Source organism: Carassius auratus, chromosome 40 (genome assembly GCF_003368295.1).
Source record: "Carassius auratus strain Wakin chromosome 40, ASM336829v1, whole genome shotgun sequence".
NCBI classification, from domain to species: Eukaryota; Metazoa; Chordata; class Actinopteri; order Cypriniformes; family Cyprinidae; genus Carassius; species Carassius auratus.
Genome location: NC_039282.1, coordinates 20,009,671 through 20,036,263, shown reverse-complemented (window position 1 = coordinate 20,036,263; position 26,593 = coordinate 20,009,671). Strand labels below are relative to the sequence as shown.

At 30.6% G+C, this 26,593-nt stretch overlaps 1 pseudogene; it reads left to right on the top strand.

Moving 5' to 3' along the window:
- LOC113058816 (chloride channel protein 2-like) overlaps positions 1 to 26,593 on the top strand; it is a 31,041-nt pseudogene extending 4,448 nt beyond the window's left edge.

Sequence of the window (26,593 nt, the reverse complement as noted above, 5' to 3'; positions counted from 1 at the left end):
AAAGTAGTTCACAAATATTATGTGACTAAAATATATGCTCAGAGCGTTTTTTAAAAGGTTAGAGATTTATTTGTTTATTATTTATTCTACAGTCTATAAAGTTTTTTTATAGTGCCAGAAAAGTAAATTCATTGTTGTTGTTTTTTTGTTGTTTTTTTTGCACATTGTTGTTTAACTTTTGCTGATTCCTCTTGCTTTTGTGTACTGTAAATTGTAGGTTTTTAGTCATTGCACTGCCATGGGAATTGTGGGTATTGTAGTTGTTGTTTATGGAGTCTTCCAGGTGTCTGATTTTGGGCGCTGGTGCATTGTGGGTAATGTAGTCTTTCTCTGTGGAGTCTGTGCAGTGCACTGTCAGCGGTTCCTCATGTCGCGGGTCGGCGAGGACTGGATCTTCCTCATCTTGCTGGGACTCGTCATGGCTCTGGTCAGCTTTGTTATGGATTTCTGCATCGCCCTTCTTTTACAAGGTGAGTCTGTGTGAGGTGAAGCTGTCAGGAATTGTTATATAACTTTTGGCTGTAAAGGGTTTTTGAGTTGCTATATGATTCTTTAGGTCAGTATTTTGTTTTTGGATTTCCCTAAAGAACCAAGGACAAATTGTTTTCTAAAGAACTTAAAATAGTTTTTGTTACTCCAAATAAGTAAATATCTTAATAAATGTCTATAACAAAGGAATAAGAAGTTTAGAACAGGTTTATTTTTAATCTTCATTTTCAGTTACTTTTTTTCATTGGCAGAAAAGTGTAATCATGATGTTTTGTCCTCGTGCACATTATTTTTTCCTTTCGTAGGTGTGCAGATTCTTGATTTTTTTGTGTTGTGTACTCAGAATATTTTCAAACCTCAAATTAAGATCAATACAAAGTTTGCAAGAAAAACTTTCTAAAGTTTTAAGAAAAAAAGTACTTAAAAATAATAAAACTTTTTTTCCAGAGTTTCAATTTCTAATTAAAAAAAACTTCGACAATTTCTTAGTTTATAAAAAACTGATTCTAAGTTTGGAAAAAAACTTTAAACATTTTTAAGTTTTGAAAAAACTTTGAACATTTCTAAGTTTGGAGAAAACTTTAAACATTTCTAAGTTTGGAAAAAAAACTTTAAGCATTTCTAAGTTTGGAATAAACTTTGACCATTTCTAAGTTTGGAATAAAAATAACATTTCTAAATTCTTGGTTTGAAAAAATATGGAACATTTCTAAGAAATGTAACCATTTCTAATTTTGGAAAAAAATACTTTTCTAATTTGAAAAAACTCTGAACATTTCTAAGTTTGGAAAACATGTTGATCATTTCTAAATTTGGGAAAAACTTTAAACATTTTTAAGTTTGGGAAAAACTTTAAACATTTCAAAATTTGGGAAAAACTTTAAACATTTCTAAATTTGGGAAAAACTTTAAACATTTCCAAATTTGGAAAAACGTAAAAAAAATTTAAGTTTGGGAAAAACTTTAAACATTTTTTTAAGTTTGGGAAAAACTTTAAACATTTCTAAATTTGGAAGAAACTTTAAAAATGTTTAAGTTTGGGAAAAACTTTAAACATTTCTAAGTTTGGGAAAAACTTTAAACATTTCTAAATTTGGGAAAAACTTTAAACATTTCCAAATTTGGAAAAAACGTTAAAAAAATTTAAGTTTGGGAAAAACTTTAAACATTTCTAAGTTTGGGAAAAACTTTAAACATTTCTAAATTTGGAAGAAAATTTAAAAATGTTTAAGTTTGGGAAAAACTTTAAACATTTCTAAGTTTGGGAAAAACTTAACAATTTCTAAGTTTGGAAAATACTTTGATAATTCATAAGTTTTGAAAAAAATTTTAACATTTCTAAGTTTGGAAATTGAGTTATATGAGTCAAAGTTATAAAATTGAAAGAAACTGTTTAGACAAGCTTTTTTGTGCTTTAAAGTTATTTTAATAAGAAAATCTGATAGTATTTTAAATGTATCAGTCAATTTATAAGCATAGAGATAAATGTACTTAAGTACAATATAAATATGCTGACTTGTACTTTGACTAAAGTGCTGACTAAAATACTTTGTCAACTTAGTAAGTAAAATTTTGTAGTACAGCACATACAGTATATCCTGTAATTGTTTTGTGTGTTTTCTCTCTACAGCACAGAAGTGGATGTACGGGGGTTTGGACAGTAACGTAATCCTGCAGTATTTAGCTTGGGTCACTTATCCTGTGGTTCTCATCAGTTTCTCTGCAGGCTTCACACACATAGTAGCACCGCAGGCTGCCGGTGAGACACGCTTACATTCACACACTCACAAAATATTTCTGCATTTCTTCATTATTTAGCAGTGGTTCCCTGTGTTTCTCTCTCATTCAGGGTCTGGTATTCCTGAAATGAAGACGATTCTCAGAGGAGTGGTGCTGAAGGAGTATCTCACGTTAAAAACATTTGTGGCCAAAGTAGTTGGACTGACCTGTGCACTGGGAAGTGGGCTACCTCTGGGCAAGGAGGTGATTAACCCTTGAATCGCACTAAGAAACTCTAAACATCTTTCACATTCTCGGGTCCGTTTTGACCCGGTGAAAAATTAGCTTATAAAACATTCATTTTTCAACAAAAATTATATTGTTTGTGTAAAAATGTCAAAGATTTGAATGTTACCGTGTTTGAATGTTATTACTAAATGTATCCCTTTTTTATGAATTAAAAAATAATTTTTTTACATTTCAAATTCTACAAGACAAAAAACGATTTTGGCTGTAGTTCATTAGATCTAGTTTATTTGTTTTATCACTTTCATAATTTGTCTGTTTGTAGTGTCTTTGTGCATAAATATGCAAATGTACCAACAGAATCATGTCCTGAAAGTAATTTGAGACAAATCTAACTAATAGATATAAAAAAAATAATCTGTATAAACTAATGTATAAAGCAAACTGTCAAAACTGACCCAAATGCATTCAGTTTAAAAAGTTTAGTTTCAATGGTTATATCTCAAAAAATAGTCCTTATTGATATGTATTTCTATAAACTGTACTTCCCGGTCAAAACTGACCCACATTTGATAGGAGTTTAAAGCAGTTTTTTAGTTTTCCAGCATAAATCTTTCACATGACTCTGCTTTGTTATAATGCCTTTAAAGAATCCTTACTTTGAAATTGAATTCATCACATGCCTTGTGTGTGTTTTCTATCCTGTAGGGTCCGTTTGTGCACATTGCCAGTTTGTGTGCTGCTCTTCTCTGCAAATTCATGTCATTCTTTGGTGGAATTTATGAGGTAATTGTAACCTGCACTTTTAAGCAGACTCCACTAATTATATAAAATGAAGTGGGTAAATCTCACAAGATATCTGTCAAGACCTTGGGTCATATTGGCCAAGTATTTATAAATTATTGTTTTATTGTCTTTTATCTATTCTGAAAATACAGTAAGTACTGTTTTACAGAAATGAGAAAAAGCTGTATGAGACTGAGAACTACAAGAAAACTATTATTTGAATTTGTGAAAAAATTTGTGTGTGTGTTTCCATCTTAAACAATTTTTTTCCTTTTTTTGTTATGGAGTGAAAAAAAAAGTTTGAGTAAATTTGATCTTTGGTAAAATTATCTTATTCAAGTGAATAATGAACAGATCCATAGAATTCAAATGCTTATAATCATGTTTTTTTTGCAGAAACATTTAATTTATATTAAGTATCGTGCATCATGAAAAAAACGGTAAAATGCTACTAAATGTAAATTGAAAATCCGATAACCTGGGAAGAGTTTTAGCTGAGCATAAGTGTGTATGAGTCTTATCAAAGTCAATTCATGTGTGTATTTTTGCATTTCTCTTGATTAAGTTTTCCTTTTATGAGGATAAAACTAACAGCGATATCCATCTCTAAATAGATTTACCAAATCCAGGTGTGTGTCTATGTGTGTGTGTATATGTTTGTAGATAGTGTGATAGATGGTGTGTTTTTTATAATTTGTGATTTTTTGCAAGTAGGTTTTTATTGTGTTTGATTGTGTTGGTGTATTGAACAGTCCCGGTGTGTTTTTTGTTTTGTTTTTGTGTGTGTTTGTATGTGTGTGTGTGCTGAAATAGGCTAGGTTGTCTGCTGTTGTATATTAAATTTCTCTTTTGTGCGTTGAACAGAATGAGTCCCGAAACATCGAGATGCTTGCGGCTGCATGTGCTGTCGGGGTCGGATGCTGCTTTGCTGCTCCTATTGGAGGTGAGAAGTGTGTGTGTTTATTTGGGATAACATTTCCAAAGAGAAACTGAACAACAAGAACCAAAAAACCGTGTGCATATATTCAGAATTTAAATGAATCAAAACTGTCTAAACAGTAAACCGCATTCAAAACAATTAATTTTTGCCATGCAACACTTCTAATTTCTATTTCAGACAGTTTTTATGCCAGAAAATATCTCTATATATTTGTAAATTACAGCTTTTTGGAAAATGTTCATCCGCCATGATTATATGCTATTATTTTATTTGTGCATTTTAATAAAAAAACTGGAAATAATAAAAAATAATTTGGGTTCAAAAATGTAATTCCATTAAATGTTTAGTTTAGCATCCTGTTGGTTGAATCTCAATTCAGATTCAGGAATTAAAATGTCATTTATAAGGCATTCTGAATGTGCCCACACAGTAGAAATATTTAAATGAAGACTAAATAATTGACATATAATTACATATGTATGGTTACTATGTAGTTAATGCAGTTTTAACTAGGTGATATACTGTTTGAATACTTACTGTTAATTTGAAAAAAAAGATACGTCATTTCTATAAAAAACTGTATATTTTAAGGTTTGCTGAAATGAAACTAAAATGTCTGTATTTGAATACGCTCACAACATTTTTATTAAAAAAGTATGTTTAAGTTTGAAAAAAAAGGATATATTTTACAATTATATTATATAATTATATTATATTATAAAAATCTAAATTTGAAAATAAGCGAATTTTTTTTTAATTTAAATAGAATTTGAATATACTTAGAAAAGTTCTATATAAAAAATGCATTAAGTTTGCAAAAAAATAGAACATTTCTAAATTTGAAAAAGAAAAAAAATCTACGTTTGAAAATACTTTCTTAATGTGAAAAATCTAAAAAAAAAAATGAAATGTCTGTATTTGAATACACTTAGAAAAATTCTATATAAAAACTGTCAATTTTTAAGTTGAAAAGAAATATTTATTTCTATATTTTGTTATAGTTTTGAAAATACTTTCTATATTTGAAAAAAAACTAAAATGTTTGAATTTCAATACACTTAGAATTTTTTTTATTAAAATAAAAATTACATATTTAAGTTTAAAAAAAATTATATTTGAAAATAAAAAAGTAAAAAATGTAAATGTCTGTATTTGAATACACTTAGAAAATAAAAAATAACAGTAAAATTGTAAGTTTGAAAAAATTTTTTTAGAACTTTCCTAAATTTTAAAAACCATTGAAATTTTCCATAAAGATAACTTTATATTTGTGTATTTCAGGTGTGTTATTTAGCATCGAGGTCACCTCGACATTTTTCGCCGTACGAAATTACTGGCGTGGATTCTTTGCTGCTACGTTTAGTGCCTTTATCTTCAGAGTTCTGGCCGTGTGGAACAGAGATGAAGGTTTGTGTATATTAATACGCTTTAGAAAACACATGATGTGTTGCGTTGAAAGTTAAAAGAATCTTCTCTCTCTCTCTCTCTCTCTCTCTCTCAGAGACAATCACAGCTCTCTTTAAAACACGCTTCAGACTGGACTTCCCCTTTGACCTCCAAGAGCTTCCAGCGTTTGCTGTGATCGGGTCAGTTCTGCTTAGTTGATGTTTAACACTTCTTACCAATGTAAAAATCTATTTTCTTCATGTATTTGTCTTGATTTCCAGTAAAAAAATCCCTTTTTCCAGGCGAAGTATCTTGTTTCAAGGATATTTAGATTTGAAAACAAGACAAATGATTGTTTGCATTGAAATAAAAAACTGATTAACTACTTGAATTTTCTTCTCTAGCTTGCAATTTATTTATGTTGTAGTGTATATTTTATTGCTTACTCTGATAATTATTTAAAATGTGAACAAACGTCTTCTGCTAATTTGTTTTAGACACTTTGTACCCAGCAGATATTTGATGAGAGCACAAACAAAAACATCTAATGAACTGTATTATGAATGATTTATTCATGAGCATTTTTATCCCACTCGTAATAAATATGCATGATGTCACTCTCTCTGCAGAATCGCCAGCGGGTTTGGTGGAGCCTTGTTTGTGTATTTAAACAGGCTTATTGTGCAGTTTATGCGAAAACAGAAAACTATTAACAAGTTCCTCATGAAGAAGTAAGTGTTCCCAGGGTTAGAAAACACAACAAAATTACTAAAACTAATCTAACTGAAATAAAAATGGAATATATGTATATATATATAAAACTAATTACAGTCGTAATGCTGAAATAACACTGGTGTGTACTTTCTGTGTTTCTCTGTAGTTGTGATGGTCAAATATCTGAATAACATCCTACATCAAACGTAGATTTATTCACGTGTTTAATGTGTTTCAGGCGTCTGTTGTATCCTGCTCTGGTGACTTTACTGATTTCAACGCTCTCTTTCCCTCCGGGGCTTGGACAGTTCATGGCTGGACAGGTAACACACACACACACGAGCACACACACACACACACACACACAGACACACACACACACTCTCTCTCTCTCTCACTCAAACACACACACACACACAGACACACACACACACACTCACTCTCTCAAACACACACACAGACACAGACACACACACACACACACACACACACACAATCTCTCAAACACACACACACACACTCTCAAACACACACACAGGCACACACACACACACCCACACACACACACACTCTCTCTCTCTCTCTCTCTCTCTCTCAAACACACACACACACACACACACATACTATCTCTCTCTCTCTCACTCAAACACACACACAAAGACACTCACACACTCACAGACTTTCTCTCATTCAAACACACACACACATACACACACACTCTCTCTCAAACACACACACACGCACACACTCTCAAACACACACACACACACACACACACACACACACACACACACACACACACACACACACACACACACACACACACTCTCTCAAACACACACACAGACACAGACACACTCTCTCAAACACACACACACACACTCTCTCTCAAACACACACACACACACAGACACAGACACACACACACACACACACACACACACACACACACACACACTCAACACAACATGTGTTTGTTCCCCAGGATTTTAAATCCATCCAGTTAATAATTTTAATGAGACAGCTGAGACAAACATGAGTCATTCATTAATCAATCCTAACGACACACACTTGTATAAAATACAGAATAAAGCATCAAATATCTCTCTCTTTACACAAACACACACTGGTTTTTCTTTAATCAGTGACTCAGAACGAGGCAATAAAAGCTCCATTAGCAGCGTATGACGGCACTCTTGTGCAACACACCAAATAATGCTTTCTTAATCAGTGTTTTGTCTTGTTTTGTTGTAAAATGAACATCTAAACATCTCTAAAAAGGATGTTTAACTTCATGTTAATGTTTGTCATTACAATAGCGCTTTAGTCAACACAGATCGTTTCAAACAAGGGCTTACATTAAAAAACAATCAAATAACTGTTAATGTTGTAAAATTTATCAATTATGAAACAAATTAAATACAATTCCATACAATTCAGCTGTAAAGCAGCTCTGAATAAGATAACAGTGTCATTTATTCAGCTCAGTTTAGTTCAGTGTTGTTTTAATTCATTTTAAAGTTGTCAAAGTGCATTTTTTTTATGAAACAAGTTCACTTTCACTATAAGCTGTTCTATAAACCATTAAAAAGTATTTTTTGCTGCCGTTAACTTAAATAATTTAATTGCCAAGCCAGCATTTCTTTAATACTTCTTAGTTCTTGATGTACTAAAATAACTAAAACTACAACTACAATAAAAAAGCAAAAACTATACAGATATCATATATATATATATATATATATATATATATATATATATATATATATATATATATATATATATATATATATATATATATATATATATATATATAGTTTTAAAATTATAAAATTAACTTTTTATTAACTCACAAATGTTAATTTGGAAATCCTGGTGTAGGATAATACATTTTTATTTCGTACATTATCATACTTTTTTTTCATGTCTGTAAACCCTAATAACAAATATGTTTTTTTCAGCCTACTGTAAAAGTAACAAAATACTGAGAGGTTTATGTTTAAAATAAGAAAATAAAAACTAGATTTTCTGTTTATAATAATAAATGTTTTTTTGTTTTTTTTTTAAGCTTACTCAGAAGGAGACCTTGGTTTCATTTTTTGATAATCGCACTTGGACGAAGCAAGGAATGACGGAAGACTTTAATTATGACATTCACTCGACCGCCTGGAAACATCCTCAGGCTAACGTCTTCGTGATCCTCGTCATCTTCATCGTTATGAAGGTAAATAAACACACACACACACACACGCACACACACATTTAACAGCATATTATTGTTTTTTGGCTTTGGTTTAAAAGGCTCAAATATTAAATTGGAGTTTGATGTTCTGTGGAAACTTTCCAAGCTTTTAACTTCCTGTTCAATCCCTCCGGAGCATTTATTGACTCTACAGTAATAATACATGAGCTCATTAACATATGACTGTCCACATTTGCATATCATCATATGTCCAGCTATTACAGCTTCATCTGGTCCGATGAATGAATGAATGACATTGTGAGGGCAAAACAAACAACAAAACAAACACAGCTCTTTAAGTCACTGGCTGAGGACAATAAGAGTGTGTGTGTGTGTGTGTGTGTGTGTGTGTGTGTATTACCTGCACGAGTGTGTTGCCCTGGCAACCTCATCAGAACCCGTTCAAAACCTGTCATGACACAGGAAGTGATGTCGTCAGTGTTGCCATGGGGACAAGTGCCCTTTTGCTGAACGGGAACCTTTGCTGTAACTTGTGTGTCTTCAATCTGGAGTCACCTGATTATGTTTGGGGGGTAATTTGTCCCTGAAATCGAGCTAAATTTGACCAAATCTGGTTTTGGGGAAATCCAGGGATGGAAGTACCATTGATAAGTACTATGTGTTTTAAAATTAAAATTATCATAATAGTTTTTTATTTATTGTACTTTCTAAATTTTTTTTCCTGGGTTGGGTTAAGCTTTTTCAATAATAATTAAAATTAGATTCATTTAAAAACAATAGAAGTCTATGTTTTTGTTTTGCTTTTTTGTGAGGTTTGAACTGTTCTCACTTATAATAAAAATAATTGAACTCTTAAAATATTCATAACAGGTTTATAGAAGCACTAATTTTTAACTAAATTAAATTATATAAATATAACATAAATATGTGTTTGTTTTTGTCTCTGTGTGTATATATATATATATATATATATATATATATATTTTTTTATTTTTATTAACTTCTAAATATATATATATATATATATATATATATATATATATATATATATATATATATATTTTTTTTTTTTTTTTATTATTAACTTCTAAATTAATATAAATGTATTAATGAATTTAGAAAATTCTTCATTAATTATTTATGAATTACTTACATAACTTTTTATAATATAGTGTAATTTATAATAATAATTAAATAAATGTAATTAAGATCATGTAAATCATTAAATCAACCATTTACTTGTCAGAGTAAAAAAAAGTTACTTCGCCGAATTTTTTTTAAAATGATATATATATATATATATATATATATATATATATATATATATATATATATATATATATATATATATATATATATATATATATATATACATCATTCAATAACTGAAGCAAGTATATATATATAAAACTATGAGACATAATAATAGAAAGGAAGAACTTGTAAAAATACTGGCAGGTGGAGAGAAGTAGAAGCACAGCTTTTGGACGTATATGTGCATTTTTCAGTGCCAGGAGAGAGGGAACGAGAGGAAGGAAGGAGAGAATATTATGCAGTGATCTCACTATCCACCCACAGCTTTCAAACACTCTCCAACATAATTATCATAACACTTACATAATATTCGCACTGAATCCCACCTCTACCTCCACCAGGAGCCCTTCTGTTCTCACAGGAACCATCGATTGTGTTGTGTGTGTGTGTGTGTGTGTGTGTGTGTGTGTGTTTGCTTTTCTGCGTGACTTTCTCTCTTAATTAACTCCTCTTCCTGTTGTGTGATCAACCAATAAATCCACTTCTCTAATCACGCACAGTTCATTTCAGGATTCACCTCACATTCAATACCAAGTGACAAGTGGGTGTGTGTTTTAGCTTTCTTTGTGTGTGTGTGTGTGTGTCTGTGTTCACGTGTCTAATTATCAAATAAACAGAAATGCTATTTTCATATTTATTCAGACTTGTGCATTTGTGATGTCATTTGCTTAATATTCATTTACTTCAAATAAAGAGGGAATGGGAATCTGACTTTATATTTTTTTTGTGTTGTTCAATAATAAGGTTCACACCGTTTTTATACAGTCTATGGTTCACACACACACAAATACACACTTTTATCATTTAGTTTTGCTTGTTTTTTATGAAGAAGATTTGTTTAACGTCTCATTAAATGTATTTGGTATCTAAGGTTTTTCTGTCATATATAAACATATATACAATATAATATAATGAAATACAATATCATATAAACAATAATTTATCATTCTAGATAAGAATTTAGAATTATATTTAGAATTTTTAATTACATATACATACATATACATACATATACATATAATTATAAATTCTTAATTATAAGTATGTTTTAAAATGTATTTATATTTAGAAATTTTAAATTCTTAATTATAAGAATGTTTTAAAATGTATTTTTATTAAGAATTTTTAGTTACATATAATTATAAATTCTTAGTTATAAGAATGTTTTAAAATGTATTTATATTTAAAAAAATAATTCTTAATTATAAGAATGTTTTAAAATGTATTTATATTTTGAATTTTTAGTTACATATAATTATAAATTCTTAATTATAAGTATGTTTTAAAATGTATTTATATTAAGAATGTTTAGTTACATATTATTATAAATTCTTAATTATAAGTATGTTTTAAAATGTATTTATATTTATAGAATTTATAAAATATATTTATAGTATTTATATAAACTTATAACTTTAATTATTATTTATTTCTCAATTTATTTTTATTCTTGTAATATCCCAAATAGTTGATTGTGGATGAAACTTTCAGAAAGTAGCTTTTGGTGCACATGAAACCGTTGTTTTCATGCTAATTTTTATATTTACAAGTTCATTACATTTTCTGTTTAAGTCTGATGTGGAAATTGTACAGTCTAAGCATAAAATGTCATGCAGATGACAGGCGTGACAGATTTTAGCGTTGATCTGCGGGGATATTTGGGGATTTTGAGGTGTTGTGAAGCACACAGTCACTGCCATAAACAAACTATAATATATGAATTTAAATTATCTTTGAACACCACAAAATGGTTTGTTACTGGAAAATTCCTGTCATGCTACAAAAAATGGATTATATTGAGTTCTTAAATCCCTCAAAACTCATGGTATTATTGGTTAATATTGTTTTTCTCCTTTGTTATATAAGCAGAGAAGTTGTTGCAGGGGTAGAGCAATCTATTAGATTTACCTAATATATAAAAAAAATGGTTTTCCTTATGTTTTAATGAGTGTCACTGTTGTCTTTTGTGCAGTTCTGGATGTCTGCTTTAGCCACAACTCTTCCTGTACCATGTGGAGCCTTTATGCCTGTTTTCGTCATTGGTAAGTGTTTGCATGTTTATTATCTTAAAATTGCATTTTAAAGGTGAATTCGGTCAAATATTTAACTGATATATATCACAATGCTTCCCCAGTTCATTAATTACAGTACATTAAATTACAGTATAATTCTATTAAAAGTTTTCTGAAAGGTTATGTTTAAAATGAATTAAATTTGCAATAATTAACATATATTTTTAGAGTATAAATTAACTTTGGAAGAAGCCAGGTTTGAAATTCCTATTTGATTTTGTTGGCATATTAGAATTTAAGTTTTTTACAGAAGGGATTTTAAATTTGTCATTTTAACACTTCATAAATCAGAAAAAACGGTCAACAACCAGAAAGAAGAAGAAAATACATTTTCGTCATGTTTTTTAGGAATGAAATGTTATATAAATCATTGTGATTGATATATGAGCAAACCCCACAGTAAAACTCTTCAGACTATAGAGAGGAATAAAACTCTAAGTTTTGGTGCATGAAAGTTCTGCTGAAGTCGAGAAACAAACTTTTTAAAATATGTATTGTAATTGAAATCTACAGACACAAATAGAAAAGTTACTTAATAAAACCTTCTGAATAATAAACAAACCCTTCAGTAAAAACCTTCAGAATATGGAGACGAATAAATCTCTAAGTTTTGGTATATGTAAGTGCTGCTGAAGTTGAGAAACAAACAAATTTTCACAAAACTTCCTTTTAAATATATATATATATTGTAATTGAAATCTACAGACGCAAAATAGATAAAGTCCATAATAAAACCTTGTGAATAATATATTAACAAATACCTCAGTAAAAACCTTCAGACTATATATAGGAATAAATCTCTAAGTTTTGGTGTATGTAAGTGCTCCTGAAGCTGAGAAAAAAAACTAATTTTCACAAAACTTCCTTTTAAATATATATATATTGTAATTGAAATCTACAAACGCGAAATACCTTGTGAATATTATATGAACAAACCCCTCAGTAAAAACCTTCAGACTATAGATAGGAATAAATCTCTAAGTTTTGGTGTATGTAAGTGCTACTGAAGTGGAGAAACAAACGGACACACATAGATAAAGTATAAACCCTTAAATGCGTATTTTGGATAGTCTCTGTCCACTTTTCTGAAACAAGACACGTTATACGAGCAAAATAGTCCTGAAGCTCAAAATTAGTGCATGAAAAAACAATAGTGTATTGCCTACGTGTTAAAAATATTTAATGCAGTGTATCCATTAAAACGTTAACCTGTGTGTGTTTCAGGTGCTGCGTTTGGCCGTTTGGTGGGTGAAAGTATGGCAGCGTGGTTTCCAGAGGGCATTAATACGGACGGAACCATCTATCCCATAGTTCCCGGAGGATACGCTGTTGTGGGTGAGAAACAGATGCTCTCATACATGTGTAGAGCTTCAACAGACACGTTCACACACACAGCTGAGAAACTTTCATGGCAATTGATTCAGTGATCCTATAGTGATTTTGAGAGGCATTGATTTAGTTTTTTTTGTGTTAGGTCATGGATTGTTGTTTTCATTGTAACTCTTTGATTAGTAGCCACTGGATTTAAGTATGAAATAACAATAATCACTTTTGATTGCTTATTGTTTTATTTATAGCTTAATGGACAATATAGTGAAGGGTTTAGAAAAGTGTAGGTTTCTCACCAACGACTGCACTGTAATTATAAAATGACTTAATATTTTCATTATTAAAAAATATTTTTAAATATTAGTTATATTTTAAATATTAAATACATTTTTGTAAATAATTTACATAATTGATACCTTTTATAAATATATAAAAGTTACTGTATTTAAAAGATTTAAATAAAAAAAAAGATATACATTTGTTCAATATGATCAGTTCATTTTTACATACTATTTAATTATATTTAATCTAAGTAGCCATGTGACCATGTTTCACTGCAAATTTAAGTTTGTAAATAAATAAATCTTGAATCATGAAAAACAGTAATACGAAAAAAACGAAGTGTGGATTTCAATTTCTTAAAATTTTACTGTGTACATATGTTTTTTGTGATTGTTTAAATGTTTACATCACTGTTGAGCACCATTGATTTTGTTATGTGCGAATTAATAGCAATTCAGTAAATATCTCTTCTTGTCAATTCATGACTCATGGCCCAATAGTTTGTGTTCCTTTCATATTTAGTTTTTCCCTTTGGTTCATTAATTTCTAAAGAACCAATGTGAAGGGTTTTTAATTTGTTTTGTTAAATCGGTCTCCAGGAGCGGCCGCGTTATCCGGAGCAGTCACACACACGGTTTCCACAGCCGTGATCGTGTTTGAGTTGACGGGTCAGATCAGTCACATTCTGCCCATCATGATTGCTGTGATTCTCGCCAACGCCGTCGCTCAGAGCCTTCAGCCGTCCATCTACGACTCTATAATCCGCATTAAGAAACTGCCTTACCTGCCCGAGCTCGGCTGGGGCCACCATGAGTGAGTCTCTCTGTCTGTATATATAGCTGTACATCTTATATTGTGTTTTCTTCCTCAGCACAGTCTGCTTTGAAGGATTCAGTAAGTACTGTAGAATACAGAAGTAGAGACACTCTTTTCTACTCACTTTCAATCAGAGTGATATCAAGGCCATTCTTCGGCTCACATTAAAGAAATTTAGCAACAGTTACATTTAGATTTTACACCAAAATTCATATTTAAGGTTTGTGTAACTCATTTAATACTTGCCTATATATAGGCAATATACTAATAATATACTAATATTTGCCACGGTTCGTATTTTTACTCTTAAAACTAAATCCTCAGAAATAAAAATGAATAAAAACTATGTAAATATTTAAAAATCAACATAAACATAAACGACAAAAACACACAAAATTACTAAAGCAGAGGATATATAAACTGAAAATAGTAAAATAAAAACTATTAAATATTCCTAAAAAATAGTAGGATCTGAAAAATAATACAGCCGTAGTTAATAAAGAAATAAAGCAATTGGCAAATGTTTATTTAGTGCAATAAAAATGTACAATTATTAATTATTTAAATTCTTGTACTTAACAACATTAACAAAGTTAATTATATTTATTTGTTAATTTTTTGACAACTATAATATGTATGAATAATTCTAAAATAACATGAAAAACCTGCATGTTTTCTGTCTGCAGGAAGTATAATATTCGTGTGGAGGACATCATGGTCAGAAATGTTCGTTACATCACTCTGAACTCTACATACAGAGACCTTCATGAGATACTCTTGATAGCAAACCTCAAAACTGTGGCGCTGGTGGAGTCTGCAGGTACAAACACACGCTTGCTTTATTTAGATACATTTACACACAAATGGCTGCCTTTGTCTATTAAGATGGCTCTTTTTGTTTTGTAGTAATTGATACATTTATATTTGTTGTAAAAAAAAAAATATATATATATATATTTATATATATATATTTTAACAAGATGCTTTTATAGTTTTTTTTACAGAAGAGGATTAGGGCCAAGCAATAATAAAAAATAAAACCACCTCAAGATTAAAATCATCATAATGCAAGATTAAACTCATAAAAAAAGTAAAAAAAATTGTGAAAATAAAATCATTAAATTGTTGAGTTAATTTTTAACATTTTCAACCCTTTTTTCTTTTATTTCTTTTTTTTTTTTTGCAATGCAACACATTTTTTCTTTAAATTGATTGAGTTTAATCTGGCATTAGAATGACTTTTATCTCGAGATGGTTTTATTTTGTTTTATTGCTTGACCGTAATCCTCTTCTGTAGTTATATTATATTTATTTCATTTTTAGATTTTTCTTTTCCTTTTAATTTCAGTTGAAATTAAAGTAGTAAGTAATAATTTTGTTGTGTTTTTGTCATTTTTAGTTTTCATTTGATGTATATATGTATGTGTTTATTTTTTAGTTTAGTTTTAATTAAATTAAAAGAAAATGAGAAAAGTTGAATAGGAAACTACCTAATTATTATTATTTTTTAATATATATATATATATATATATATATATATTCAGGATTCACGGATGAATAGAAAGTTCAAAAGAACAGCATTTATTTGAAACAGAAACCTTATGAATCTCTTTACTGTCACTTTTTGATCAGTTGTAATCATCCTTGCTGAATGAGAGCATTAATGTCTCTGCTCTCTAGAGTCGATGATCCTGCTGGGCTCTATCGAGCGCGTTCAGTTGCAGGCGCTCCTCTCGCAGCATCTGAGTCGCGAGCGGCGGCTGGAGTTCATACGGGACGCTGAGAGGAAGCGCGTGTCTGTCGTCAGCACTCCCAGCAGCGAGGAGGGGGGTCAAAAGGTCAACCACGAGGTTCGCTTTCAGGTCAGAGGGCAAACGATTACTTGACTTTTTTATACTTCGTTTTTGTCAGTTTTCGAGACGTGATCTTGAATGTTTGTGAGTGTAGATCTCCACAGAAGAGTCGTCGTTGTTTACACCGGTCCATCCCATCTCACCTAAACCTCTCAAACCTGCGCTGAAGAGGACGACTACTGCAGAGAAAAACATCCAGATCCCTACAAGTAATGTCACACCCTCTCTCATGTACTCATCTGTCTAAATGTGGACGTTGCTTAGACTTTATTGTTTTTATAAACATCATATACAGCTTAAACGCTCAGAACTCATCCTGTGAAAACCCTTTTGAAATCAGACGTTGCGTTATCATGGAAATTTTACACATTTTTTTTTTTTTGATGTCAACTTCAAATTTGGAACATAACTTAGTTAGACATGTGGCTTTTATTGCATTGCATTTTCAGATTCCAAAAAGTCTTGGAAAATATTTGTTTTATTGCACAGTACATTTCCTTTAGAGTAAACTTAAACTTCTGTAACTTTTTACACTTTAATTTCTTTTAGCAATAATAGTACATATTTATTGGAGTACACAGAAATGGGATTTTTCGTGTTTTTCAGGTCCTCATGATTCTGGCATTGGCTTGAGGAATCTGTTATGTGCTCGACCTCAGACGGATGCAATGGAGGTGAGACTCACACACACTTATGTTCACATCGTATGAATTTTTTTGGTGTGTATGTTATGTTTTCCCTCCCTTTTCCTTCGCGAAAGAATAATAACGTGGAGCACACAGTCGCTCCTGACTTCAGGCCACCCAAACGCGTCAGGATTTCGGTCTTGGTAAGAAAAAAATAAAAATAAAACACGGGCTCGTCAAATCATCGTGTCATCATCATACCATAAACGTCTTCCTTGTGCCTGTTCTGACCTTTGACCTGCTGAACCGCTGGATGCACAGTAACCGCAGGTTTAACCACATTCCAAGAAAATATATATATAAATATTTTTTTGATAACTTTAAACTCACAGTTTCATTGTTTTGATCGGTCTGCAAGGGTTCAAAGGTCAGAAACAGAGTAATCTTTGTGGAACATGGGAGGCAACCAAGCATGAGTAGCTGTCAATCATCAGCATGACATCAGAACTGGCCAGTCCGTTTGAGTTGCATGGAAAGTGGGCGGAGCCAGTGAATGATTGTGTCCTGTAACATTCGTCTTACTGCCGTCAAGTGTAGATTTTACATTTTAAAGGACAGTTCACCTAAAAATTATCATTCTGTCATCATTTACTCACCCTCATGTCATTTCAAACCTGTATTTTTTTTTTTTGGCCCAATGTGATTTAATTTTTTTTTCCTTAGGTCTTCTCAATAGATTAAAGATGCCAAAGTGCATTTGATTTGAACAGCTAAATATAAATATTTTTTATTTGAATACCAAAATATTAAATAGTAATTAATAATCATTCATATTAATACATTTGTAAATATATTTATTAATTTAAGTAAAATACTACCATTACTAGTTATTGTTGCAATTGTTCCAACTTGGTCAGTTAAAATGAGTAACAACATGAACATTTTTTTTTTTTCAAAATAAATGTTTTATAGTTTTAAAGTAAAAAATTATGCAATAATGATGTTTTTTGATGCAAAGGATGTTTACAGGAAATCTCAGGGCTGTTAGTTTCTACAACAGATAAAACTATGATATATTATTTATGCGTATCTCATTATATTTTATGTAAATTATTATTTTTATTAATTTTAACAATGTGCCCCCTTTCTGTTTTTTTACTGCATAAGTCTTTATTTAAAGTTTATTCAATTTTACATTTTTAAGTTATATTATTATATATAATTAAATTATTTATATAATTAAATGTATTTAAATATATAATTAAATTATATATTATATACATATATAATATATAATTAAATAATATTATATTTAATTTTAAGTGAACTTTTTTCATTAACAGATTTTGGCAGCACATAAAATAAGGTTCATATTTTGTTAACATTTTTTATTTACATTAGTTAACATGATCTAACAACAAAAAATAATTCTAAAGCATTTATTGTTCATTTGGTAATTTCACGTTTGCTAATACATTATTAAAATCAATAGGTGTGTCTGTTAATATTATTTAATGGACCTGAGCTGTGAACTAACAATGACCAGTTTAATTAACATTAACAGCACTAACTAAAGGACATTCCTGTGTGAATGATGTATGTTTATGGCGTCAGTGAATGCAGCTGTTGAATCACACACATCTTGTGTAAATGAAAGCAGACTGTTTGTGCTAATATAATTCTAGTATGTCAGTAGTGATGTAACACAGTTGCTATGGAAATACACTTGCGTACTTTGTATCATGATGAGCGTATATTAAGGTCAGCATAAAGGCTATGTAATGATAAACCTGAACCCTCATCATGCAGCTCTGCGACAGTAACAGAAATCCGTATTACATCAGTTCTTTTACTGTCAAAATACTAAATTATGTATGTTTAAAATATATTAAAAAGAGAGAGAGAGAGACCACAGAATGTTTTTTCCAGTTATTCTGTGCTGAAATGGTTAAAAATGAAACTATGTTTAATAAGATTTGTAAAAAAATATATATATTATATTATATTATATTATATTATATTATATTATATTATATTATATTATATTATATTATATTATATTATATTATTAGAAATATTAATTATACAAATGGTCAGTGTAAAGAAAAATCTGGAAACATTTATATAACTTTTTCCTTTTTTTATAAATTTTTAACATTATATTATATTGTATTATATTATTTTAACTTTAAAGTGTTACATAAATAGATTTCAGTTAATATAAGGTACTATAAGGTTTACTATAATTATGATTATAATAAAAGAGTTCTTGTTTTCAATGTTTTATTTCGTTAAGTACTAATTTAAAGCTTTCTAAACATATATTTATCTTGTCTATGAGGCAAGTATATGTTAGGTTTTGGTTCATTTTTGTGAAGAGCTCCTATTCAGTACCAGAAGGAAGAAAGCGCATCATGTTTGTTTTCTTTAATTTATAAAAGCACAACATTTTGTTTATATTGTGAGTGAACAAAAATAAAATTAGACCCTTTACAGCTATGAATGATGAATTACTCTTACTTTACGAGCAAAAATGATGACGTATCCATGCAAACATGCAAGTGATCACGCTGGTGCCTCCACGTCCTGAAGCGTCTCCACACAAACTATTGGATATATCGCACATTTATCTGGGTCTAACGTTTAAACATTGATATATGCTTGAACTTTTTAGTATATCTATAGATTTTATTTTAGGCAAGTCGTGATGATTTGAGAAGGCTAAAATTATCAGCTTACTGTCTGCCGCTGGCTGCTTGGTCATTACTTTAAAAAACAAAAACGAACAAAAAATGCTCCAAACGTTTTCCAAAATTAAATTAATTAAAAAAAATGAAACAAAATATAATCACTTTGCCATTACATACAAAACGAAAAAAATTTAATAGTTGAAACAGTAATATAATCTGTTTTGGGAGAAGGGTCAGGCCCGGGCCTAAATTTGAGGCTCTTTTAACATGTACATTTTTTACATTTAAAATTAAAAGTTTATATTATATTATATTATGTACTTATTAAAGATTAAAGTGTTTTTATAAATAGATTTGAGTAAAATTTTAACATTAGTTATTAGGGCTGTGTATCGCCAGCAAAGTCATGATCCGATACATATCATATCAGCGGTATCGATATTTGTATCGTTAAATCTTTGTGACAATATATCGTCGTATCGATGTATCGAACACAGCACTATTAGTTATCTACACTGTATGGTTGCTACACGTGTGTTTAAAAATATCCAAAATAGAGAAAGCAGTACAAATATTTCAATTTTTTTCAGTGGAAAGCAACAGGAAAAATGTGCACGGCTTTCTCATCTTTAAATCTCTTTCACGATTGTCAAACATCATTAGGCGTGTGTCACTCTCTGGTAGTAGAGCCTTCTCTCTGCTTATTACATTACGCTCACATTTCTACAGAAACCAGCACTAATGGATGGATGTTTTATTAATGCGTAGAGTGCTGCAAAGATTTATACACCAGTGTGTGTGTGTGTGTGTGATACTTGTACAGAGAAAGTGCAACTGCAGGCTGATCTCATCGATTAAATTTAGCATGAGAGAGATGAAGAGGGAGGAAGAGGAACTTGAATCTGTCGACTGCCAAAGCAGCGCTCCGAGATATTGATCAAACCACACAACATATTAGCATTACAAACCATCAACACACCCTCAGATATCACACTGTATAAAGTCACATTTGAACAGGACAAACAGTTCTTTTTAGAGGGAGAGCAACAAGAGAGGGCTTTGTATTCAGGCCTGTCGTGTTTCTTATGTAATGTTACTGCAAAGCCCTTTATCTGAGTGACAGCTTGTGTGTGTGTGTGTGTGTGTGTGTGTGTGTGTTCAGGAGGATCCAGACGCAGAGGATGACATGACTCTTGGCGAGGTGAGGACACTGCAGCTGTAATAGTGGAAACCTCTCATAAACTAGGTTTACATGCACATGAATAATCTGCTAGTTATTGTACTGATACCTGAATCTGATTATCTGTCCAGTTCAACACGATTGGATTGAGAAGTGTGGTGTAACAAAAAAAAATGCAAATGCTTGTTTCCACCACAAAAAAGAAAAAAAAAGAAAAAAGCCCTTTTCTCTTAATAAGTGATGTACTATATTATAGATAAAAATAATGTGCACAAAAGAATTTCATCAATTATCATTGTAATTTGTAATGTAATTTGCTGTTTACTAACATAATATTTTTTATATAGTGCCAATTTGCTGTATTTGCTATTAGAGAATATTTGTTATATTTACATAATATTTATTAATATTTATTAGTAGTGCAAATTTGCTATACTTACTAATTGAGAATATTTATTATATTTACATAATATTTATTAATAGTGAAAATTTGCTGTATTTACCAATAGTGAATATTTATTATATTTACATAATATAAATATTTATAATAAGCTACATAATATAAATTAATAACAAAAAAGTGTATTTGACTACAAAATAGCGTTCTATATGTACTTTAAAAATGTATATATATATATATAATATATATTATTGCTATATTTATGAATAATTTGAAAAATGAACTGCAAAGCTATGTAAAATAAAAAATGCGCATTAATTGAAACAATTAAGAAAATCTGTATTTATGTTGTTTATAATGAATAGATTAAAATAGTGCAAAGTGTAATTGACAGAAATATAAAACTGATGACATTAAAGAATAATAATGCATAAATGACAAGAAAATGAAGTCAAAAACCATCTCTGGCTGTGAGTGCAGGTCGAGGAGTGGGAGGAGCAACAGCTTGACGAGCAGGTGAACTTCAACAACTGCAAGATTGACCCCGCCCCCTTCCAGCTGGTGGAGCGCACTTCACTGCACAAGGTAAGAGAGAGAGAGAGAGTGTGTAAGTTTAGGATATGCACGCTATCCAACAAATGCTGACACTGAATTTATTTTCTGCATTTGCAAACTCACTTGTGGCAAGAGCACAGAAGTCTTCATTAAGTCACGCTCTGCAGTGGTACACACACACACACACACACACACACACACTCCTGCGGCATCTGTGAATGTGTTTAATGCAGTCCATTCACTCTTCTCATACATCTACACATTTCTACTCATTCTCACTCTATCCACACACTCACTGATTTATTTATGTGATGTGTGTGCATGCTTGTGGTCAAAATATATGCGTTTTCCACTTGCAGTGTGTCATGAAAAACAACACTGTGGATGTTTTTGGTGCATAAAAACACTAGAGTTTATGTAATATTATTATACTAATTTTCTAGCTAGGATGCTAATTCTCTTGTCTCTCTCACAGACTCACACCATCTTCTCTCTGCTGGGCTTGGATCACGCTTACGTCACAAGCATCGGGAGACTTATAGGAGTGGTTTCACTGAGAGAGGTGAGAGTTTTGTGGAAACTGTGATGCATTGAATTTTTCTGGATATAAAGATGAATAGGAAGTTCAGAAGTCTTCTGTAACATTATAAATGTCGTTAATGTCATGCATCTGCGCTGAATGGTAGCGTTCGTCCTTTAACCTGCTCTCGTCTGTTCTGCAGCTGCGGAAAGCCATCGAGGGCTCGATGACGGTGAAGGGTGTGAAGGTTCGTCCGCCGCTGGCCAGTTTCAGAGACAGTGGCACCAGTGGCACCAGCAGCGAAAGCGAAGCCACTGAACTCCACAAACTGTGGGACCATCACAGCAGCCGAAGTATTCCCGAGAACAGCAGCCCAACACCTCCGACTCGGACGACAAGTCACAGTGACCCCTGACCCCGCGCACAGACTGCTTCACGCATCCAAAAATCCTCCAGCTCGCTTTCAGGTCTTCCCACACTAACTCACTTTCCCTTTCGGAAAATCAGGGACTGTCTGGACTTTCTGTTTTTCTGAATAAGTGCGTTTTTTGTGCGTTTATATGTGTGTTTGTTGCTGATAGAAACAGATCATTTTATTTCGTACGTTGCGTACCGTTCCCTTTTTCACTTTTTAAGAAATGTGATGCACAGGATCTGTTTGAACGCTTCATCTGTTGTCTTTTATGCTTATATATTGGGGAGTTTATAGCTCACTATTTTTTTCTTCTGTTTATATGCCGCAATTATGACTTTTTTTTCCTCAATTATGAGTTTTCACACAATTATGGCTTTTCGAAATTATGACGACTTCATTCAATTCTGAAATTTTTTAACATCTTTTTTTCACAATTCTGACTTTTTTTCTCAATTATGACTTTTTTCACTATTAACTTTTTATGCAATTATGACTTATCTCACACTTGGCTTTTTATGCAATAACGACTTCTCACAATTATGACATCTCACACTTGGCTTTTTTTTTTTCGCAATTATGACTTTTTTCTCACAATTACAAATTTTTTTTCGCAATTTACTTATTTTTTGCAGTTATGACTTCTCTTCATACAATTGACTTTTTCTCACACAATTATGAATTCTTCGCAATTTACTTTTGTCTCGCAATTATTACTTTTTTTTTCACAATAACACTTTTTCCGCAATTTACTTTTTTCGCAATTATGCCTTTTTTTCTCACAATTATGACATTTTTCACTATTGACTTTTTATGCAATAACGACTTCTTACAATTATGACATCTCACACTTGACTTTTTTTACTATTATTACTTTTTTCGCAATTATTACTTTTTTTGCTATTGACTTTTTATGCAATAACGACTTCTTACAATTATGATGTCTCACACTTGACTTTTTTTACTATTATTACTTTTTTCGCAATTATTACTTTTTTTGCTATTGACTTTTTATGCAATAACGACTTCTTACAATTATGATGTCTCACACTTGGCTTTTTATACTATTATTACTTTTTTCGCAATTATTACTTTTTTTGCTATTGACTTTTTATGCAATAACGACTTCTTACAATTATGACTTATCTCACACTTGGCTTTTTTTACTATTATGACTTTTTTCGCAATTATCACTTTTTTTGCTATTGACATTTTACGCAATTATGACTTCTTACAATTGTGACTCATCTCACACGTGGGTTTTTTCGCAATTATGACCTTTTTCGCAATTATTACTTTTTTTGTTAATGACTTTTTATGCAATTATGACTTATCTCACACTTGGCTTTTTTTACTATTATGACTTTTTTCGCAATTATTACTTTTTTTGCTATTGACATTTTACGCAATTATGACTTCTTACAATTGTGACTCATCTCACACGTGGGTTTTTTCGCAATTATGACCTTTTTCGCAATTATTACTTTTTTTGTTAATGACTTTTTATGCAATTATGACTTATCTCACACTTGTTTTTTTTTGTTTTTTTTTCTCGCTATTATTACTTTTTGCTATTGACTTTTTATGCAATAACGACTTCTTACAATTGTGACTTATCTCACACTTTTTTTATTTTTCTCACAATTCAGATTTTTTTTCCACGATTGACTTTCTGAGCTCTTCGTCTTTTTTTTTCTCCGCGTGTGGGCATTAGATTCCCCTCTATATACAGTGGATCTGTCGGCGGACACAGTAGGTGTCAGAGAGAACAGTGCGATGGAGAGAATGAGAGTGATTAGTTTTTCTAAGCTCGTTCAGAGTTTTTTTGTTCTTGTTGAATCTCCAGCACGAGATTCAGTCGCAGTTTGAAGTCAAACCACTCCAATGTTATCTGGTCAATGTCAGATGAAGCAAATCTCGCCCACACAGTCTCTTATGTAAGAATGTGCACTTTTTATCGCTTTCTCTATTGGAAATGACACTAACGTGCCTTTTTGAATGATCTGGCACATTGTTTTTTTGCATGTTTGCACTGAGGACAGTTAGATGAAATCAATCACAGTCACCTTTCAGCACAACAGCATTTTAATTGACAGTAGTCAAATTATGAAGAAATTAATGTTGAGGCTTTGGAGAATTTAAACATGTTTGCTTTGAAGTAACCACTCATTTTTGGTATTTTGGGAAATCAGTGCTTCCCACTGTTTCCATTGATCGAGGAGAACGTGATGTTCTTTTTGATCGGTTTAGCACTTGAGCGTAAAGCTTTCTGGAAAACACACACATCCGACAGTAAAATCTCTCTTTCTGTCTCTTTCTTTCTCTCTGTTGTAGGATTTTGGCAGGACCTTTGTGTTTTTAAAAATGTCTGTGATGACTGATGATGAATTTCACAAAACTTGTCTGGAACTCTTCAAGATCATATTTTAAACCATTCATTTTGAGCCATTTGAACATTAAGTTGTTTGTTTTTTACATTGTGAAATAATAGTTTTTTTTTCAAATCTCATATTTTTCTCTAAATTCATACAATAATGTGTCTTAATGTTTTACCTATGTATATTTTATGTATATGTTTTGTGAATTTTTTTTTTTTTAGATATTTTCACTCCTCCAGATTTTTTTTTTAAATTCTCATTTAAAAAAAATATACTTTTTTATTGAGAATATAAATTACATTTATGATTAAGAATAATGGAAAATCTGAAAACCTAACTAAATATTTCATTTAAATTCTAATTGCAAATTTTTTTAAATAAATAAACACCATCACTGAGAATGATGGGGGATGTTTTTTAATTATTTAAATACATTTTTAGTCTAAATATAATGAATTTATTTATTTATTTTATTTATTTATTTTGTAATAAGAATTTAAACGAAAACCACTGCTATTTGTTATTGTATTTTTCATTAGTTTAAAGTAGATAAAAATAACTAAAACAACTATGCTGTATAAATACTTAAGTATATCAATATTATTTTTAATGTAAAAAAAAATCTCAGCAGCTCTTGAAGTAAGATTATGATTATTATTATTATGATTTTTCATAAAAAAAAATATTTATACACCATAGTATTTGTACTATTTTTATATACTTTAAATTTGTTTGTTTTGTAATTCGAATTTAAATTTTATTCATCATTGAGAATAATGGAAATTGACAAATAATTATAAATACTTAAATTAAGCATAAATACTCAAAATAATAGCACATAGCACACTGTAGTCTGCATTTTCTTGAGGCTAAATATTATTGGTATAAAATGACACAGACAAGTTTTTGACAGGTTTTGTGAGATTCATCTGCAAATGTATTCAAGCATTTCTACGAACAACAGCCGAATAGAACAAAAAGTGAAATCTGAGAGTATTTTATTCACCGTTATAATGTTTATTGTGATTTATAAATGTTGCATTTCATCAGCTGATCATTTTAATTGGAGCTGAATTGAATTTATTTAATTCTGATTATTAACTGACAGATTTGACCAATAAGCTTTAATCTGTTCGCCGGTGGAGAACAGGCTTATTTTTGTTGATTCACAGATTTTAATATATTTAAAATATCATATTAACTTAAATATTTTCTTCTTTTTTGCCATTTATTTCTTGTATTTGTGCTTCCAAGTCATTTTTGACTACTACAGACAATATCTATTTTTAGGAACATGTGATTCTTGTTTTGAAACGTTGACCGAACGTTGTGGGAACGTTTTAATTGCATCTCGGAGAACGTTTAGTGTTTTGTGTACGAAAATGGTGCCAGTATCATCTCTGAAATGACTTTATTAATACTGTATACACTCTGAACGGACCAAAAGAGCAAAATCTGCTTTATTAAATGTGTTGTGGCCCATTTCATTTCATGTATTATAATATGTTCTTTTGAGAATCATATTTATTAACAATCTTACATGTGATCAACAAAGTAGATCAAACGTGATTTTATTTTGGATGTTATTGTTATTTTCAGATATTTGAGGATAATGTATTTGTGCAATAACATGTATGTGTGTGTTTGTTTGTAACCAGAATAAAAAATACGACTTTATGTGGA